This window comes from Monodelphis domestica, chromosome 1, assembly GCF_027887165.1.
Source record: "Monodelphis domestica isolate mMonDom1 chromosome 1, mMonDom1.pri, whole genome shotgun sequence".
Lineage (NCBI taxonomy): Eukaryota > Metazoa > Chordata > Mammalia > Didelphimorphia > Didelphidae > Monodelphis > Monodelphis domestica.
Genome location: NC_077227.1, coordinates 727855009 through 727875052, shown reverse-complemented (window position 1 = coordinate 727875052; position 20044 = coordinate 727855009).

The following is a 20044-nucleotide window of genomic DNA, read 5'->3' as shown; positions in this document are numbered from 1 at the left end:
CCTTTTCTAAGCCCCCTCCCATAGCCAATGTGCAATTCCTCTAGGTTTTACTTGTATCATTGATCAAGACCCATTTCTATACCATTAATATTTGCACTAGTGTGATCATTTAGAGTCAATATCCCCAATCATATAAGCATTGACCCTTGTGATTGAGCAGTTGTTTTTTTTCCTTCTGTGTTTCTGCTCCCACAGTACTTTCTCTGTATGTGGATAGTGCCCTTTCTCATAAGTCACTCCAAATTGTCCTTGATCTTTGCATAGCTGCTGGTAGAGAAGCCCATTACATTTGCTTGTACCACAGTGTATCAGACATTCCTAGTTCTGTCCTTTTCACTCTCCACCAATTACTGTCATTCCAGTTGACATGGAATTCCTCCAGTTCATTATTCTTTTCAGCACAATAGTATTCCATCTCCAGCAAATACAATAATTTGTTCAGCCATTCCACAATTGGAGGGCATCCCATCATTTTCTAATTTTTTGACACCACAAAGAGTGCAGCTTTGAATATTATTGTACAAGTCTTTTTCCTTATGATCCCTTTAAGGTACAAAAACCACAGTGCTATTACTGGACCAAAGGGAAGACAGTCTTTTAGGGTCCTTTGTGCATAGTTCCAAATTGCCTTCCAGAATGGCTGAATCAATTCACAACTCTACCAGCACTGTATTAAATTCCCAATTTTGCCACATCCCCTCCAACATTTATTACTTTCCTTTGCCTTCAAGTTAGCCAATCTGCTAGATGTGAGGTGATACCTCAGAGTTGTTTTGATTTGCATTTCTCTGATTGTAAGAGATTTAGAACTCTTTTTCATGTGTTTATTGATTGTTTTGATTTCTTTAACTGAAAATCTCCTATTCATGTCTGTTGTCCATTTATAAATTGGAGAATGGCTTGATTTTTTTGTACAACTTGTTTAGCTCTTTATAAATTTGAATAATTAGACCTTTGTCATAGGTTTTTGTTATGAATATTTTTTCCCAATTTGTTGCTTCTCTTCTAATTTTGGTTGCATTGGTTTTGTTTGTACAAAAACTTTTTTAATTTAAAGTAATCAAAATTATTTATTTTACATTTTTTAATTTTTCTAACTCTTGCTTGGTATTAAAATCTTTCCTTTCCCAAAGATCCGACAATTATATTATTCTGTGTTCACCTAATTTCCTTAAAGTTTTCTTCATTATATTCAAGTCATTCATCCATTCTGAATTTATCTTGGTGGAGGGTGTAAGATGTTGATCTAAACCTAATGTCTCCCATACTGTTTTCCAATTTTCCCATCAGTTTTTAGGAAATAGTGAATTTTTGTTCCAAAAGCTGGAATCTTTGGGTTTATCATAGATTGTCTTGCTGAGGTCACTTACCACAAGTATATTCCACTGAAATTCCCTTCTGTCTCTTAGCCAGTACCATATTATTTTGATGACCACTACTTTAGAGTATAGATTGAAATATAGTACTGCTAGACCACCTTAATTCACATTTTTTTCATTATTTCTATTGATAGTCTTAATCTTTTGTTCTTCCAATTGAACTTTGTTATAGTATTTTTCTAATTCTTCAAGAAAGTTTCTTGGTAGTTTCATGGGTAGGGCAATAAATAAGTAAATTAATTTGGGTAGGATTGTCATTTTATTATGTTATCTCATGCTACCCATGAGCAATTAATGTTTTTCCTATTTTTTAGATCTACCTTTAAATGCGTGGAAAGTGTTTTGTAGTTGTGTTCATATAGTTCCTGTGTTTGTTGTATCAGATTTCTAAATATTTTATTTTATCTATGATGATTTTCAATGGAATATTTCTTTCTAACTCTTGCTGCTGAAATGTTGGAAATCTATAGAAAATCTGTTGATTTATGTGGGTTTATTTTTTATCCTGCAACTTTGCTAAAATTGTTGATTATTTCCATTGGCTTTTTAGGTGATTCTCTAGGATTCTTTAAGTAGACCATCATATCATCTGCAAAGAATGATAATTTGCTCTCCTCATTACCTATTTTAATACCTTCAATTTCCTTTTTCTTCTCTAATTCCTACTGCTAATGTTTCTAGTACAATATTAAATGTTAGAGGTGATAATGGGCATCCTTGTGTCACTCCTGATCTTATTGGGAAGGCTTCTAATTTATCCCTATTGCAGATGATACTTGCTGATGGTTTTAGATATATACTGTTTATTGTTTTTAGGAAAAGGCCTTTCTATTCCTATACTTTCTAATGTTTTCAATAGGAATGAATGTTGTATTTTGTCAAAGGCCTTTTCTGCATCTATTGAGATAATCATATGATTTTTGTAGATTTGCTTGTTCATATCATCAATTATGTGGATGGTTTTCTTAATATTGAACCATCCTTGAATTCCTGGTATAAATCCAACCTGATCATAATGAATGACCCTTGTGATCACTTGATGGAGTCTTTTTGCTAGTATTCTGTTTAAGATTTTTGAATCTGTGTTCATTAAAGAGATAGGTCTTTAGTTTCTTTCTCTGTTTTTGACTTGCTTGGCTTTGGAATCAGTTCAAAATCTGTGTCATAAAAGGAATTTGGTAGAACTCCTTTTTTTGCTTATTATGTCAAATAGTTTGTATAATATTGGGATTAGTTATTCTTTGAAAGTTTGACAGAATTCACTTGTGAATCTCTCAAACCCTGGAGATTTTTTCTTAGGGAGTTCTTTGATGGCTTCTTCATTTTCTTTTTCTGATACAGGATTATTTAAATATACTATTTCTTCTTCTGTTAATCTAGACAATTTATATTTTTGTAAATATTCATCCATATCACCTACATTGTCATATTTATTGACATATAATTGGGCAAAATAGTTCTTAATGATTGCCTTAATTTCCTCTATATTAGAAGTCCCCCTTTTCATCTTTGATAGAGTTAATTTCGTTATTTTTCTTTCCTTTTTTATTATATAGAACAGTACATTGTCAATTTTATTTGTTTTTTCAAAATACCAGGTGCCAGTCTTATTTATTAATTCAATAGTACTTTTGCTTTCAATTTTATTAATTTCTCCTTTAATTTTTAGGATCTCTAATTTAGTTTACATCTTGGGATTTTTAATTTGTTCACTTTCAAGTTTTTTTTTTAATTTGTATGCCCAATTCATTGACCTATACCCTCCCTAATTTGTTAATATATGAACTCAAGGATATAAATATCCCCCTAAGTACTGCTTTGGCTGCATCCCATAGATTTTGAAAGATTGTCTCATCAAGTCATTTTCTTCAATGAAATTATTAATTGTTTTTATGATTTATTCTTTTACTAATCAATTTTGGAGAATCATATTATTTAATTTCCAATTAATTTTTGATTTGCCTCTCCATCGACCCTTACTAATTATTATTTTTATTGCATTATGATCTGAAAAGAATGCATTTATCATTTCCGTTCTTTTTTGCTTATTTGACAATTTTCTATGCCCTGGTACAGGGTCAATCTTTGTGAATGTACCATCTGCTGCTGAAAAAAAGTGTATTCCTTTTTATTCTTATTTATTTTTCCCCACATATCTATTAATGTTAATTTTCCTAAGATTTCATTCATATCTCTTACATCTTTCTCATTTTTTGTTTGATTTATCTAGATCTGATAGAGGAAGGTTCATGTCTCCCACTTTAATATTTTTTACTATTTCCTCTTTGACTCCACTAGTTTCTCTCTATGCCATTTGGTGAATACACATTGAATAGTGATATTTCCTCATTGTCTATACTGCATTTTATTAGGATATAATTACCTTCCATATTTCTTTTAAAAAGATTTATTTTTACTTTGATTTTGTCAGATATCATGATTGCAACTCTTGACTTTTTTTTTCATTTAAAGCCCAATAGCTGTTGCTTCAGCCTTTGACCCTTACCCTGTGTGTGTCTACCTATATTATGTGTGTTACTTGTAGACAACATATGGTAGGATTTTTGTTTCTAATCCACTCTTGCTATTTGCTTTTTTTTATGGATGAGTTCATTCCATTCACATTTAGAGTTATGATAGCCACTTGGGTATTCCCCAACATTTTCATATCCTTTCCTAGTTCTGCTCTTTCTTCTTTTTAAAACAGTGGCTTGTTTTTAATCAGTACCCCTAATCCCCACCCTTATTATACTTCCCTTTCCAATCCTCCCTTTTTGTTTCTTTATTATTATTATTATTGTCTATTAAGTTCCCTCCCCCCTTCTCTTTCCCTCCCTTTTTGTACTCCCTGCCTCACTCCCCACCTTGATTTTCCCTTCTCACTTTCCCTGTAGGGTAAGATAGAATTTGATTCCCCAATAGATATAGATGCTCTTCCCTTTCAGAACTGATTTCACTGAAAGTTAGGTTTAAGTACTATCTATTAGCACTCTCTCCCTCGCTTTATAATAGTATTCTTACCTTCCCCTTCCCATGTGTCTGTTTGTGTGATATAGATTATCCTATTTATCTTATTCCTTCAAGTTTCTCTTGCTGCCATATTGTATTCCCCTCTTCCACCTTTTCTTTTTTTACATATCAGTTTAGAGCACTTATTATCCCAACATCTACCTATGAATCATTTTTTTCAATTATTATAATAATTAATCTAATTTTTGAGAATTATAAATAACATGTTTCCATGTATTAATATAAACAATTTGATCTTATTGAAGCCCTTAAATAAGAAAATTTAAATAAAATACATTTATTTCTTTCCTCTCTTTGTTATTTACTTTTTTATGTTTCTCTTCATTTTTGTGTTTGGATATTAAACTTTCTGCTTAGTTCTGATCTTTTCTTAACAAATACATGGAAATCTTCTATTTTGTTGAATATCCAAACTTTCCCCTGGATGTATATAGTCCATTTTCATGGTTAGGTGATCCTTTGTTGAAGACCCAATTCTCTTACCTTTCAGAATATCATATTCCAAGCCTTGCAGCCCATTAGTGTGGAAACTGCCAGATCTTGTGCAATCCTAATTGGTGCTCCTTGATATCTGAATTGTCTTTTTTGGCTTCCTGTAAAATTTTCTCCTTAGCTTGGAAGCTCTTGAATTTGACAATTATAATCCCATGAATTTTCTTTTAAGGATTCAGTGTAGAGAATGTTCTATGAACTCTTTCATTGCCTATTTTGCTCTCTTGTTCAAGAACATAAAGGCAGTTTTCTTGGATAATTTCTGGTAGAATGATATCAAGATTTCTGTTTATTTCTGGGTTTTCAGGCAAAACAATGAGTTGTCTCTTCTCAATATGTTTTCCAAATCATTTTTTTTCTTAATGCAATATTTCATGTTTCTTTCTATTTTGTCAGTCTTTTGACTTTGCTTTATTAATTCTTGTTCTTTTGCAAGATCATTGGCTTACAATTGCCCAATTCTGGTATTTAAAGATAAGTTTTCCAATATAATATTTTGATTTTCTGCTATAATCATTTGATTTTCCTTTTCAGTTTGGTCTATCCTGCTTTTCATGTCTTCTAGCTATTTAATTTTGGACTCCAATTAGGAGTTACTGTCTTTTAAACTGTTATTTTCTTTTTGAATGATTTCCCACTTTTCTTGACAAAATTCTTCCATCTTTCTCATGAGCTCCAATTTAAATTCTTCTAAAGCTTGTGGCCAATTTCCTTTTTTTGGAAGGTTTAGATGCATTTACTTCTTTGTCATCTTCTGATATTTCCTCTGTAGTCTGGAATTTTTTCTCTATAAATATCATCCAGCGTCAATGTCTTCTTCTAGTTCTTCTTGGTGTTTGGAACTTGTTTTTCCTGACATTTTTTGCCATCATCATGCTGGTTTTACCTTCCCTTTCCAGTAATAAGACTGAGTGAGTAGGGCAGGCTCTCTGTGTATGGAGATAAGGAGTGGTATTTTTGCCTGAGGCAACCTCTTGAGTACCCCCAGCTTCTACTGTTTGCCATCCTTCTCTGCACTATCTCTGTGTCCAAGGCCCACACTCTGCAGCCTTCTGGTGTCTCAAGTCTAACTCCTCTCAGGGACAGGTCCTTCATGGTCTTAGTCAGCTGCCAAGGACACCTAGTGGCACTCCTCACTCACTCACTGATTCTATCACCCACTGGTTCAGACTCTGGCTCCATAGGTGGGATGGGGGAGAGTTGATCAGCTTTTATTTTGGTGTAAACTATTTCACCCACTTATGGTGTGGAAATGTCCAAATTCCACATATATTCAATTCTGTGACCTACTATGGAATCCCTTTGTTCATATGAACCTGGTGTTGTTGGGTTTTTTGGCCTTTTGAGGTAGTCTATATCAATAGGTAATGATGAGAGGAAGAGTCCTCTGTCTATACTGCAGCCATGTTGACTCAGAAGTGATCTAACAAGGAGTTTTTGATATATAAAAGCCAGAGAATGATGGTAACATTAGTTTAGATTTCAAAAGCACCATAGTGGTCACCTAGTTAAACTTTCTCATTTAAAAAATGAGAAATCTATGGCCCAAAGAAGTTATTTATTTTGCTTAAATTGACATATATCATAGATATAAATTCTAGATTCTATATGAACATCCACATAAATAGAAATGCCTATTGGAAAATCTCAGGAGTCATTTATAGGCCTAATTTTGTAAGGTATAGGTATAAGAAGCAAGAGTCACATGATAGAGGGTAGCAGCAAACTTCTGAGTCCTATGAATAAGATTTAAGGGGACATGTAGCTGATTGAAAGTAAATGGCTTGTGGGTAGCTAGTAGACTCTGAACTGAGAGCCAGGCCTAGAGACCAGAAGTCCTGGGTTCAAATCTGGTCTCAGATACTTCCTAGTTCTCTGATACTTGGCAAGTCACTTAACCCCCATTGCCTAATCCTTCCATCCTTTCTGCCTTTGAACCAATATATAGTGTCGATTCTAAGAAGGAAGGTAAGAGTTTAAGATATTTTTTAAAAGAACGTGAATGATGCTACCATCCAGTGTGACTACAAGATCAACTATAATTGTAAAGAGTTAGTTATTTTTCATAAACTGACCGACCTATCCTAGAAAGAATTTAATAATTTCCTGAATGTGCTTGCTCATGGGACAACTGAAACCTTGTCAATTTCTACATTCTTTACCTCTCTTCTTTCCCATGGCTCCATTTATTTTACCAAATTACTATCTAGAATAACAGTATAAGTTAAACTTTTGGAGTGGCTAATTTTTAAATCATTGTTCATTTTCTGCTTGTATTGGTACAATGGAATTTTTAATAGTTAAATAAATCAAACTTTAATTACATTCTGAGATAATATTTTGCTTTAGAAGAAGGGGGAAAATATTGTGAATAATAGCTAGGGGACATTTTTCAGAGTATTTTATAGTACAGAAGATAAGTAGTATAGTGGATAGTTTGCAGGTCCTGGAATCAGGAGGACATGTGTTCAAATATAGTATCAAATATTTTAACTGGTTGACCCTGGGTAAGTCAGTTAAGCTCTCTTTGTCTTGATTTTCTCTATTATAAAATAGGGATAATAATAATACTTCCCAGGGTTTTAGTAAGGGTCAAAATAAATATTTATAAAATATTATCACAGTTGCCTGATACATATTAGGTGCTTTTGAAATTCTTATTCATGTCTTACTCTTTCATCTTACTGGATGGAAACAAAATCAATATCAGGTCTCCATTATTTATGTAAGAGCTACTTAAAAACATGTTTACTCTATTTACTTTAATAAAAAAAGAATAATTAAGCTTCAAATGGCTAATAAAAATTATTTGCTTGGCGTTATTTGTTCCTTTGCTTTGAGCCAGTGTTCCCTTTCCATCCATGTTAGAAGTACAAATAGGCAGAACCCATTGGATTTTGACTTGGGTTGGCTCTCTTCTTAGAGAGCCTCGTGGCCACCCCACTCCAGTGTTTTGCCATATTGATGCCTACGAAACAAAGCCAGCTGTTTAGCATTAGCCTTTCTGAATCTCAGAACTACTGAGTTAAATTGATCTCCTGGACTCTTTCTCCCTAGTAGCAGGGATTACAGGTGTTCACCAACATACCTGGCATTAAGAAAAATTTAATATGTTATTTATACCCTGGAAATTTGTATTTCTATTAGTTAATCATTTCATCCACAAGCATTTACTTTTTATATCTAAGGATTTTGTGGAATTTGGATGAAGCACTTTGGAAAAGAAAACAAACAAATATAATATCTAATATCAGAATTTAAATAACAGACTAGTTGCCTTATTTTTATTTAGAACTTATCATGTCCAAAATAAATATAGATCCATCATCATTTTCCAAAAAAATTGCATGTCTCTGTTAAATATCCTTTTTTCTATTGCAGATACTACCATCTTGCTAGTTATTCAGATTTGCAATTTAGTGTAATACTAAACTCCTTATTTTAATTTATTCTATATATCTAAGCACTTGTCAAATCCCTCTGTTTCTACCTCCAAAGAATCTTTCTTCTCTCTACCCACACAATCAATATGTAGTTTTGGTTCTTGCCACCTCTCTAACCTAATTTATGGGAGTAGTCTCCTAATCATTCTCTTTGTCCAATCTCTCCCTCATTCCATTTTGTTGTCTCTTCTATCTAAAATTACTTTTTAAAAAGTTCAGTTTTGACCTTTTCATTTCCCTACACAATAGTACCTGTGGTTCCTGTTACCATTAGAATTATTTAAAGTATGATGCTCAAGTATATTCAGTGATTCTATGTTATCAATAGGGCAAAATATAGACGTCTCTGTAATTTAATCTCTTTGAAATCTTATACCATTTATATTTCTAGAAAAATTCCCCTTTATTCTCTTTATCCAAATATTTAACATTCCAATCAATCTGACCATCTTGTTGGTCCATGCATATAGTATTGCATTTCTCAATTCTTTACTTTTGCATTGACTATCCCCTAAACATAGAATGTACTCCTTCTTTATCTCTCATTCATAAATTCTTTCAAATGCTGTGTGTGTGTTTAGAACCTTGTACATGAGGGTTTTTTCTTGTTAGTTTTCCTCACTCAAAATTAATTTATTTTTGATTTTCATTATTTTTAATTTTTTTCTCATTGTGTAAATGTTGTTTCTTCCAAAACCAGGAAGATACAACCTCATGAACATCCACTATGCCATTTTTTTTGTCTTTGTACCCCTTAGAATTTAGGAAACTACCTGGAATTAAGAATCTGAATACAATAGAATAGATTATTATTCGTGAAAAATATACCTTTGATTCCAGAAAATACAGGATCTCGAAATGTGTGTGCTTTCATTACATATATTATGATCTCACAGTTTCCTTAAAAGGGAAAGAGCACATATGTCAATAAGAATACATGGGTGACAATTTCCCAATCTCCAAAAATGCCTATTTGAGCCTTTTTCCAACTTTATCTCAGAACACTGACACTGTCAATGAACCATATAGAATTTTCAAGCAGATAGTGAAATTGGCCCAGCCCAAGCTAGATAGAACTTTATGAGTAGTGATAATTCCACCCCTAGCACTACCATCCAATTTATGATATTACCTGTATTTTATGGGATTTAGGCCAAGCATTTTGTAATTTAAATGCATGGGTTCACTATCAGATGACTCTGAAGCCAATGAAATACCATCAGTATCATAAATCCAGCCCATAATCATTGATTCATGGCTTCACAGAAATATAAATGACTCACAGCAAGACTAATGTCATCATATAACAAAAAAGCTCAAGGGAAAAATGCCTCATCGATTTCATATGAATACATATGTCAACAAAAGGATAGCAAAGGTGGTTTCTCTTTTACTATGGTGGGTATGCATGGCCCACCGTGAAAATGACCTTCAATGAAGAAATGTGTTCAATTAAAATCCAAATTAAGATAAAATCATAGGCTTCCCAATTTAAGAGGGGCCCCAATAGAGAACAAGTTACGAATTGATACTATTTATTTTAAACCTTGCTAACAAATATTTTTTAAATATTTGATATCTGAAGATGTCTCATCATGGAAGCAAAGTGAGATAAAGAATTTAGATTAATTTCATGATCACTATCCTAATGAAAATTGAAGTCTAGCAGATATTATTTGACTAGGGAAGAAAGAAAGAGAAAATAGAAACACAAATACTTGTAATAAAACATATTTATTTCAATGAGACTTTGATTGATCTATAGTCTGATACATATAGTATATCCTCCAACAATTTTGTTTAAGACTACCCTTGCCTACTCACCTTGTGTAATTTTTTAACAGTAGGTAGATAAAATACTCCATTTGTGATTTCTTGGTAAGTTGAATGCTCAAGCAAGTAAAATCCCTCTGCCAATTTAAGTTGACATCTTCTCTGCAACTTATATTCTTAGTGATTTCCTTGAAACTGTGAAACTCTAAGAGTCTTATGCAAGAATTATATCAAACAGGTCTTGAATTTGAGTCTGTCTTATTTTGAGTACAGCTTCCTTCTCAGTATGCAATGTTGTCGGTTGTCATTCTTGTTCAAATCCTCCAATAAATCCACACTTAGGTATCCACTCAACATTATGGAGTACTGCTATACTTTTCTTAATATTATGAGTATATCTTGGATTAATAAGTTTGATTGATCATTAGTCATCCTTCAGAATCTATATTTGAAGAGAAAAAAATTCTGCCATTAAAATTATCTGGAAATATTATTTGTTACTTCATCTCTATAATTCTTTTTATTAATAATGTTTCTTCTACCTTGTCCTAGCTATGTGATCACAGAAAATATTTTAATCTCTAAATCCTCTAAGCAAAACCCTAAAACTATAAATTGCAGAAGTGTACATCTATAATGGTAGGGTGAAGGTGGTGTTTTCTTTGGAAGTCCCCTACACTAAATACATCATAAATCAGATCTGATGCCAAATATGTTATATCATCTTCATGCCCATCATGTACCCATTATCCTTTAGGTGATCCCTGACTTCAGTTCTTCACATTTTGGATGCTTGATAAAACACAGTTATATGGTATCACTGAGGGGAAAATAGTATGACAAAGATAGACCTTTCTTTTGGGGAAAGTCTAGTAGACATCAAAAGAATTTTGCAGTTCAAAAAAATCCAGATAACTATTTCTTTACTATTTTATTATGGTCCTATTCCCTTGTTTCAGAATCTGATTAATAATATGCATCTCATGTATGTGTATAATATCTATTATAAGTGTATGTGCATGTTATACATATAACAGAGAAGAGAGAGACATAGAGAGAGAGAGAGAAAGAGAGAGAGAAAAAAAAAGATAGAGAGAGAGATCTAGAAAATAGATGTTCTTTATCCAATTGCCACCCTAACTTACCACCACTGAATATATTGAGAAACCAAAATAAGAAGGCAATATAGAGTTGAAAGAGAGTTAACCTCATAATAAGAGGTCAATAATTAAAACCATGCCTCTGTCATTATTTGTGCTGCCTTAGCCAAACAGCTTATACTATCTAGACCTTATTTTATTATCAAGCACTTAGACTGAAGTGATCATTTACCCCTAATCTATTGCATTCATCCACTCTTCTATTTCTTAGCCATATTATTTTGATGATTACTGCTTTAGAGTACAGTTTAAGATCTGGTACTGCTAGGCCACCATCCTTTTTTTTCATTAGTTGCTTTGATATTCTTGACCTCTTGTTCTTCCAGATGAATTTTGTTAATTTTTTTCTAGTTCTATAAAATAGTTTTTTAGTAATTTGGTATGGTACTCAATAAGTAAATTAATTTAGGCAGAATTTTGATTTTAATCATATTAGCTCAGTCTACCCACAAGCAATTAATATTTTTCCAATTGTTTGATCTAACTTTATTTGTGTGAAAAGTGTATTGTAATTGTGTCCATATAATTCCTGAATTTATCTTGGCAAAGAGATTCCCAAGAATTTTATATTGCCTAGAGTGATTTTAAATGGAGTTTCTCCTTCTAACTCTTGCTGATGAGCATTGTTGGAAATGTATGGAAATGCTGATGATTTCTGTATTCTTATTTTGTATCTTGCAACTTTGCTAAACTTATTTCAGCTAGTTTTTTTAGTTGATTTCCTTGAATTTTCTAAGTATGCCATCATATCATCCTCAAAGAGTGATAGTTTAGTTTCCTTATTGCCTATGTTAATTCCTTCAATTCCTTTCTCTTATCTAATTGCTAAAATGAGCATTTCTAGTTCAATATTAAATAATAATGGCGATAAGGAACATCCCTGCTTCAATCATGATCAATTTGGGAATACATCTAACATCTTCATTGTAGATGATAATTGCTGATGTTTTTAAATGAATATTATTTATTATTTTAAGGAAAGGATCTAAAAATTCCATGCATTCCAGTATTTTCAATAGGAATGGATGTTGTATTTTGTCAAAGTCTTCTTCTGCTTCTATTAACATAATCATGTAATTTCTATTAGTTTTGTTATTTATTTGATCAATTATGCTGATAGTTTTCCTAATATTAAACCAGTCTTGCATTCCTGATATGAATCCCACCTGGTCATAGTGAATCATCTTTTTGACATATTGCTACAGTTTTTTTGCTAGTATTTTATTTAAGATTTTTGGATTGACGTTCATTAAGGAAATTGGCCTGTAGTTTTCTTTCTCTGATTTTGTTCTTCCTGGCTTAGGTATCCACACCATATTTGTGTCATAAAAAGAATTTGGTTTGTCTCCTTCTTTGCTTATTTTGCCAAATAGTTTGTATAATATTTGGGTTTAATCATTCTTTAAATGTTTGATGGAATTCACTTGTGAATCAATCTGACCCTGGCGATTGTTTCTTGGAGAATTCATGACTTGTTCAATTTTTTTTTTTGAGATGGGATTATTTAAAGATTGTATTTTCTCTTTTATTAATATAGGCAATTTTTAAAATATACATATATTTTAAATATTAATCCATTTCACCTAGATTATCAGATTTATTCTCACATGATTGGGCAAAATAGTTCCTAACAATTGCTTTAAATTCCTCTTCATTAGGGGTTAAATCACTTTTCATTTTTTATATTTGTAATTTGATCTTCCTCTTCCTTTTTTCTTAAGTCAAATTAATCAATGCTCTTTTTATTTGTTTATTTCATAGAACCAACTGCTAATCTTATTTATTAGTTTAATAGTTCTTTTAATCTCAATTTCATTAATTTCTCCTTTGATTTTAAGACTTTCCAATTCAGTCTTTAACTGGGGATTTTTGTTCTTTCCTAGCTTTTTTTGTTATTGTTTTTGTTTGCAATCCCAATTCATTGATTTGTTTTTTCTCTATTTTGTTGATGTAAGCACTCAAGGATATAATTTTTTTCGCTGCGAACTGCCTTGGTTGTAGCCCATAAATATTGTCTCCTCACTGTCATTCTCTTAATGAAATAACTAATTGTTTCTATGATTTGTTTTTTGACCCACCTGTTTTTAAAGAATTAGATCATTTAGTTTCCAATTAAATTTTAATTGGCCTTTTCATGGACTGTTATTTATTATAATTTTATTGCATTATGTTCTGAAAATTTGGCATTTATTATTTCTATTTTTTACATTTGGTTGTGAAGGTTTTATGCCCTTGTATATGGTCAACTTTTACATATGTACCAGGTGCTAATGAAAAGAAAGTATATTCCTTTTAATCCCTATTCAGTTTTCTTCAAAAATTTATCAAGTCTAACTTTTCTGAAATTTCATTCACTTCCTTTACTTCTCTCTTATTTATTTTTTATTTAGATTCATGTAGTTGTGATAGAAGAATGTTGAAGTCCCCCACTAATATAGTTTTACCATTTCCTCTTTAAGTTCCTTTATTTTCTTTTTTAAATATCTGGATGCATAAATATTAAGTACTAATATTGCTTCATTTTCTATACTACCTTTTATCAAGATGTAATTACCTTCCTTATCTCTTTTAACCAGATATAATTTTGCTTTACCTTTGTCTGAGACCATAATTGCTACTTCTTTTTTTGACTCAATTTTAAATTTAAGCCCAATAGATTCTGCTTACACCTCTTACCTTTATTTTGTGTGTCTACATACCTCAAATATGTTTCTTTTTTTTTTTTTGTAGAAGCCCTTTATTAGCAGAATTGCATCTTCAGAAAAATATGAAGCCATTCACCCAGACCAGGTCTAACTCCTAACAAAAGTTGGGCTTTCCCAAACACACAAATAACTGACAGCTTTTGGGCTGCCAACATTTAATCACAAGCTCCCAAAAATGAAAAAAAAATATGCCTTATTGTGTGAAATAAGCAGGGGGTCAACAGGTTACTTCTCTGACTGTGAGTTTGATAAATGAGTACAGTCAGCTGCACATAATCTGACTGAGACAGCCCAGAATTAGCAGCACTGGAGGCTTCCACTGATGCCTTGTAAATCTAAGTTCCCTATAACAACCCCATGAGGTAGGTGCTCTCTTATAAATCCTTAGAACACAAAACAACACACACAGGAGTTTATTGTGATGGCTTGCTAGAGGCAGGAGTGAAGCTTGATTATTCTTCACTGAAGTACTTGTTTCTCTTTTGGTACGTTCACTGCTTTTTAAGCATAATCTCAAACATTCAAGATGCTATACTTAGATGGAGAGAACAGTGACTGAAACTACATCAAAACATATACATTACTGAACACATGAATGTAGTTAGTGAGAACATTTAGGGACAAGACCAAATTCAACATGGGTTTCTTGGTTTTAAGGTCCATACCTGGGTAGACTGTTTCCAAAATTGGGGTGGTGGGAAGTAGTAGCACTTTTGACTTCTTTTAGAAAGAAATGGGGTGGAGGGTGATTGTGTGATTGAAGGATGGAAATGACTGATGAGTGGAATGAGTGACATGATTGGGGATGGATCTTGTCTTGATTAAGAATGTCTTTCATTGGGCTAGTCTTTCTTTATAATCCCATCTTGGTCCTCCTCCAGTGTCACCTCTTTGAATTATACCTGATCTTATTACCAGTCTTTATTAGAATCCATTGTGGGATTGGATGATTCTTCTATTTCTTGTCCAGGAAACTCTTGAATCTGAATGTTTATAAGAGGACATGAGATGAGATGACAGCCAAACTTCCTCCATTATGCCTGGATGAGCAAAAAAGCCTGAAATGTGTTTCTTGTAAACAACATATGTTAGGATTCTGGCTTTTAACGTACTCTGCTAACAACTTTCTTTTTATGGGTGAGTTTATCCCATTTACATTCATAGTTACGATTACCATCTATGTTTTCCCCTCTACCTTTATTTCCTCTTTTAATCCTGTCCTTTCAATTTTCACTCTCTTTCCACACTAGTGTTTTACTTTTCATCACTCTCCCCATTCCCCCTCCCTTATATTACTCCCCTTCCCACCACCACCATTCTTTTTCCCCCTCGTCTTTCTCTATAGGATCTTTTTATCATCACCCAATGCCTCCTGCCCTTATATTATTCTCATCCCCACCATTTCCTTTCTTATACTCCTTTTGCTTCTCTATAGGTAAAGATAGGATACTATACTCCAGGAAATCTGGATGTTCTTCCCTCTCTGAGTAAATTCCATTAAGAGTAATATTTAAGTATTACCCATCATTACCCTCATTCTCCTCTCCACTGTAATAGTTGCCCCATGCCTCTTTATGCCATATAATTTACCCCATTTTACCTCTCTCTTTCCATTTCTCTTAGGGCAATCCTGTTTTTTACCCCTTGATTTCTTTTGCAAATCATCCTAAACAGCTCACTACCATACTGTCTGCTTTTGTCTACTTCTTCTAACTACCATGACATAAAATAATTTCCAAGAGTTACAGAAAATATTTGTCCATAGAGGAACATAAACAATTTTACTTTATTGAAAACCTTAATTTTTTTCTTAATTTTTACCTTTTTATGTTCCTCTTGAATTTTATATGTGAATATCAAATTTTATGTTTAAGTCTGATCTTTTCTTCAGTAATGCTTTGAAATCTTCTATTTTATTAAATGACTCTAGTACCTCCTGAAGAAAAGATAGTCAGCTTTGATGGCTAGGTCATTCTTGGTTGTAAACCTAGTTCCCTTGTCTTCCAGAATATCATATTCCAAGCCTTCTGGTTCTTAAATAAGGAAGCTGCCAGATACTGTGTGATCATGATTGCATTTCCATGATATTTGAAATGTTTCTTTCTGGCTGATTTATTGTATCCTTGTCCTGGAGATTTTGAACTTGGCTATAACATTCTTGGGATTTTTCATTTTGGGCTTATTGCAGGAGGTGATTTATAGAGGCTTTCAGTTTCTATTTTACCTTCTTGTCCAAGAATATCAGGGCTGTTTTCTTGGATAATTTCCTATAATATGATGTTCAAACTTTTTTTTTGGTTGTGACTTTCAGGTAGTTCAATAATTTTTAAATTGTCTCTCTGGGATCTATTTCCCAGGACAGTTGTTTTTTCAATGAGATATTTTGTATTCTCTTCTGTTTTTTCATTCTTTTTATTTATTTTATTGTTTCTTGATGTCTCATGAAGTCTAGCTTCTATTTTAACAACTCTAATGTTTAAAGAATAAATTTCTTCCTTGATCTTTTGATCTTCCTTTTTCATGTGATCAACCCTACTATTGTTCATGAAAATATTTTCTTCAGTAAATTTTGTTGCCTCTTTTCATCAGGAGTTCAATTCTGTTAAAAAAAAAAACACAACCTCTTTTCTTCTTTGTATTTTTGTGCCTCTCTTTCCAGTTTCCCAATTTTGCTTTTTAAGCTATAATTTTCTTTTTGAATTACTTTCATTTCTATTTCCAACTTTACTTTGACCTGAGTTATTTGATTATTTAATTCGTTTTTGAGAACCTGAAACCAATTCTAATTTTTTCATTGAAGTTTTTCCTATTGCTGCTTGGAACTCCCAATCCCTTATTGACTCTGTGACTTGCTCTTTGTCTCCATAGAAATTTTCTTGGATTAAGTGTTTCTTTTGCTTTTTTTTCATGTTCCCAGCCTTTTTTTGCCTGTGGACTGGGAGTACTGAAAACTTATCAATCCATCCCTTCTACTGATGGTTTTCAGGTCTCTGTATTCTAAGCTGTTTTGCTCTGGAGCTAATCTGTGCTCCACCACAGATTAGACTTGAATGGCCAAATACTATGGACTTCTGGGTCTCACTGTGGGCTTGTGCCAGGGCCCAAGAACTCAAGGGATGGCTCTGGGTGTGGTACACTCTGTTATTGGTATAGATAGGGTGCCTGGATCCCAAAGTTGGCCTATGGACCAGGCAGGTAACCTGGTGCAACATAGGTTGCAGAGGATGGGGGAGGGCATAGTTAAACACTCCTCTGTGTGTAGGTTTTTTTTTCATTTGGTTCCCCCTTATCCCATGAACATTGACTCTTCCTATGTTTCAAGTTGTATTTAGTGGAAGAGCTCTGTCACCCCTTCTTACTGTTGGTTTTTGACTCCTGTAGTTTGAGGAGTATTTGAAAAATCATTTTGGAAAGACTGTCAGAATTGTTTCAGCTTTCTCTGCTATTAACCAACCATCTTGCCTCTACCCCCTTTCCAGGGACTATATTCTTGCTTTTATTTTTAGTCCTGGCATTTTAGCCCCAGCACAAATGCCTGCCACAAAGGACTTGTAAAGTGTGTTGACTGACTGACTATAAAGCTCCTTCAAGTTTGCCACTCATGATCTTTTCCATAATACTGAATTACATTTAGAAGACTATTATTTTGGTTCTTGACTCTCTCATCCTAGAATGATGTTACCAGAAGCATTTGAAATCTCCTAGAAGTCATGGATTTTTTATTCAGACTTTGCAGTGGACATTCTCCATGAAGTGTGAAATTGTTCTGGTTAATGTTTTCTCTAATATTTATAATTATATAAACATGTAGGAAACCTTTATTCCACTTTTCAAAGATTCCCATGATTTTAGCACATGTTTTGGGGAAGATATTACTTAATTGATTTTTAAATTGTCAACAAGGTAGCTACATACTATAAGGTATAGAGTACTGGACTTGGAGTCAGAAAGCCAACTTCAAATACTGGCTAAAATATTATGTGCCACCTCAGGCAAGTTCCTTAATCTCTTGGTATTGGTTTCTACATATGTAATATGAGAGGGTTAAACTTGTTTGCCTCTAAACCCCTTCTACAATCCTAGGAACAGTAATCACTGTTGGATTTTGTATTCTCTACACTTTCCAATTAATTTTGTGACTCAAAAGATATGGTCTATAGCAGAATTTTGTTTGTGAAAAATTTCTAATTTCATTTTTATGCCTTTATGAGGAATTTATCATCCAGACAAAGCAGAGATCGTAAGCAATGAGCTATACTTTATCAATCAACCAATCATTATGCAATTATTCAGTGCCTACCATGAACTAGGCATTGTGCCAGTTGTAGTTAGTTACTAGGCAAATGTCCATCAAGATAAATAGGGGGGAAAAGCACTTATTAATTGCTTACAATGTACCAGGAGATGCAGTTATATACTTCAGGGGATAGAACACTGTGCTTGGAGTCAGGAAGACCTAAATTCAATGTGGCCTCAGACACATGCAAATTAATAGTTCTGTGGAGACTTGAGGATGATAAAAATGCTAGAAATGATTATTAGAGGAAACAAACACATAGGGCAACATTCAGGATCTAAAAGGATTTTTATAGGCTATCAAATTGGGCTTGAAATAGCATTTGGGTAAATTTGATATCATATGCTTTTATTCAGGAAATCTACTTTAACTAGCATGGTTAGATATCAATTTGTATAAAAAATTAAACATCATTGTGGAGAACAATAAGTTCACTATGTCAGTAAATGACAACTGGAAGGAAACTAATGTCATTGTGTACTACAGTAAGATATGTATGGATAGGTGTATTTTCCAGTAATTAAGAGGTCAAGATCTCATTATATTCTTATTTTGCTCAGATCACATCTGGAGTATAGTTTTGTGTAACATAGCCAAGAAAAAACTGAGCATAAAAATGAAAACAATCACAACAACTAAATTGTTGTTGTGAAGTTTGTGATGTATGAGAATCAGTTGTAGAACCTTGAAAATTTTAATTTGAAGAAAATAAAGTTTAGGGTTACAGAAGATATGAGGCCAGACATGTTTGAAGTAAATAATTGTCATAAACATATTGAAAATTATTTTCAATTCACAAATGAATATCTGTGTTGCTCTTCCAGTTTCACTTCCAAGCATTCTTGGCATGATTTGGCTTAATATTTGCTCTTTCCAAGCTTTATATAAATGTGTTTTGCTATCTCCTTTATCATTTTTGTACTTTTTTAAACAAGATGCAACATTTATTTTGCCACCATTATTTTCTATATAAGATCTTACTTGTGGTTCTATAAGCAAAACCAGTTTTGCCTCTTGATGTCAACCCTTCATTTGGCAAAGAGATAAAGTGTTTAATGACTGAGGTGGTTTATAGGCCTCTCTGAACACAGACATAAGGCTTCATTTGAAATATTTGATCCCAAAGGGCAGAATGTGAAACAATGGATGGAACATGCAGAGAAACAAATTTCAGCTTGATATCAAGGAGAAAAGGAAAAAAAGGAAACTTCCTAGGAATTTTAGTCAGCAAGATAGTAAAGCAAAAATGTATTAAATGCTTACTAATCCCAAGTTGTTACAAATTGGAATGAGCTGGCACAGATAATAATGAGTTTTCCCTTTAGTCTAAGTCTTCAAGTAAAAACTGAATGACTACTTTTTGAATGTGATTCAGAGGAATTTCTTTTTCAAGTATATAATTGCCAGATGGTTGCTCAGTTTTCTTCTAAATATGAAATATTTTGCTTCTTTGTTATTGATGTGTTTGTAGATTATACTCATCAAAATATAGATTCAGGAAAGGAATAGGTGAAATAATGTCTGCATTTTCCAAATGATTATGTCTTTCCTATTTTTCTGATATCTGGAGAACTGATCATTTAAGGCATCATGCCATCAAAATTGTCATCTTCCACAAAGAATCTTCCCTGCATATATTTGGTCATCTATTGGCTCTTTCAATTTTTGTTTTCATTTGTTTGGTTTTGTTTTGCTCTGCTTCCTCTTTCAATACGCCAGAGACTACGATGTTTGTGTCCAAATATTTTGGAGCAAATCATTATTT